The sequence below is a fragment of the Schistocerca serialis genome, unplaced genomic scaffold (genome assembly GCF_023864345.2).
Source record: "Schistocerca serialis cubense isolate TAMUIC-IGC-003099 unplaced genomic scaffold, iqSchSeri2.2 HiC_scaffold_167, whole genome shotgun sequence".
NCBI classification, from domain to species: domain Eukaryota; kingdom Metazoa; phylum Arthropoda; class Insecta; order Orthoptera; family Acrididae; genus Schistocerca; species Schistocerca serialis.
Genome location: NW_026047727.1, coordinates 60001 through 62500, shown reverse-complemented (window position 1 = coordinate 62500; position 2500 = coordinate 60001). Strand labels below are relative to the sequence as shown.

The 2500-nt window shown below is 60.2% G+C and overlaps 1 pseudogene; it reads right to left on the bottom strand.

Annotated features, from left to right (window-relative positions):
- Window positions 1-2500, bottom strand: part of LOC126443665 (large subunit ribosomal RNA) — a 6687-nt pseudogene that overhangs the window by 3350 nt on the left and 837 nt on the right.

Below are 2500 nucleotides of genomic sequence, written 5' to 3'. Positions count from 1 at the left end.
ACGTCGATCGATGCCACAAAGACAGAGCGGCAGGAGCGAACTGCGTCGGTGAGAGCAGTGTCCAAGATGAAGGTATTTTCCAACATCCCATCCCGAGGGATGAATGCCCGCTGACGTTCGTCCACAGCACATGCGCGCATCAGGCGTGACGCGAGAACCTTGTGAAAGGTCCGCGCCAACACCGAGCAGACCGTAATGGGGCGAAAGTCAGCGGGGGATGTTGGTGCAGCCGTCTTCGGGAGAAGGGACGTTCGCGCGCGAAGCAGGCGTTCCGGAAGGGCGCGGGCCAGAAGGAAGAGATTCATCACTTTCACCAGGACTTCGTGCGGCAGGCGCCGCAACTCCGCTGGGGTAAGGCCGTCCGGCCCGGCTGCTGATCCCCTGGGCGGCAACGCGGCGGCGACCTCCTCATGTGTGACCGGCCCCCATAGGCACTCGGGAGCGACAGGCTACCTTAAGAGAGTCATAGTTAACTCCCGCCGTTTACCGCGCTTGCTTGAATTTCTTCACGTTGACATTCAGAGCACTGGGCAGAAATCACATTGCGTCAACACCCGCTAGGGCCATCGCAATGCTTTGTTTTAATTAGACAGTCGGATTCCCCCAGTCCGTGCCAGTTCTGAGTTGATCGTTGAATGGCGGCCGAAGAGAATCCGCGCACCCGCGCGCCCCCGGAGGAGCACGCTAAGGCGGACGCGGCCTCGCAGCAAGGAAGATCCGTGGGAGGCCAAGGCACGGGACCGAGCTCGGATCCTGCACGCAGGTTGAAGCACCGGGGCGCGAACGCCGCGCAGGCGCGCGCATCCTGCACCGCCGGCCAGCACGAGGCCGACCAACGGCGAGAGCAGACCACGCCCGCGCTAAACGCCCGCACTTACCGGCACCCCTACGGCACTCACCTCGCCCAGGCCCGGCACGTTAGCGCTGACCCACTTCCCGACCAAGCCCGACACGCCCCGATCCTCAGAGCCAATCCTTATCCCGAAGTTACGGATCCAATTTGCCGACTTCCCTTACCTACATTATTCTATCGACTAGAGGCTCTTCACCTTGGAGACCTGCTGCGGATATGGGTACGAACCGGCGCGACACCTCCACGTGGCCCTCTCCCGGATTTTCAAGGTCCGAGGGGAAGATCGGGACACCGCCGCAACTGCGGTGCTCTTCGCGTTCCAAACCCTATCTCCCTGCTAGAGGATTCCAGGGAACTCGAACGCTCATGCAGAAAAGAAAACTCTTCCCCGATCTCCCGACGGCGTCTCCGGGTCCTTTTGGGTTACCCCGACGAGCATCTCTAAAAGAGGGGCCCGACTTGTATCGGTTCCGCTGCCGGGTTCCGGAATAGGAACCGGATTCCCTTTCGCCCAACGGGGGCCAGCACAAAGCGCATCATGCTATGACGGCCCCCATCAACATCGGATTTCTCCTAGGGCTTAGGATCGACTGACTCGTGTGCAACGGCTGTTCACACGAAACCCTTCTCCGCGTCAGCCCTCCAGGGCCTCGCTGGAGTATTTGCTACTACCACCAAGATCTGCACCGACGGCGGCTCCAGGCAGGCTCACGCCCAGACCCTTCTGCGCCCACCGCCGCGACCCTCCTACTCGTCAGGGCTTCGCGGCCGGCCGCAAGGACCGGCCATGACTGCCAGACTGACGGCCGAGTATAGGCACGACGCTTCAGCGCCATCCATTTTCAGGGCTAGTTGCTTCGGCAGGTGAGTTGTTACACACTCCTTAGCGGATTCCGACTTCCATGGCCACCGTCCTGCTGTCTTAAGCAACCAACGCCTTTCATGGTTTCCCATGAGCGTCGATTCGGGCGCCTTAACTCGGCGTTTGGTTCATCCCACAGCGCCAGTTCTGCTTACCAAAAGTGGCCCACTTGGCACTCCGATCCGAGTCGTTTGCTCGCGGCTTCAGCATATCAAGCAAGCCGGAGATCTCACCCATTTAAAGTTTGAGAATAGGTTGAGGTCGTTTCGGCCCCAAGGCCTCTAATCATTCGCTTTACCGGATGAGACTCGTACGAGCACCAGCTATCCTGAGGGAAACTTCGGAGGGAACCAGCTACTAGATGGTTCGATTAGTCTTTCGCCCCTATACCCAGCTCCGACGATCGATTTGCACGTCAGAATCGCTACGGACCTCCATCAGGGTTTCCCCTGACTTCGTCCTGGCCAGGCATAGTTCACCATCTTTCGGGTCCCAACGTGTACGCTCTAGGTGCGCCTCACCTCGCAATGAGGACGAGACGCCCCGGGAGTGCGGAGGCCGCCGCCCCGTGAAGGGCGGGGAAGCCCCATCCTCCCTCGGCCCGCGCAAGGCGAGACCTTCACTTTCATTACGCCTTTAGGTTTCGTACAGCCCAATGACTCGCGCACATGTTAGACTCCTTGGTCCGTGTTTCAAGACGGGTCGTGAAATTGTCCAAAGCTGAAGCGCCGCTGACGGGAGCGATTATTCCGCCCGAGAGCATCCCGAGCCAACAGCGGCGCGGG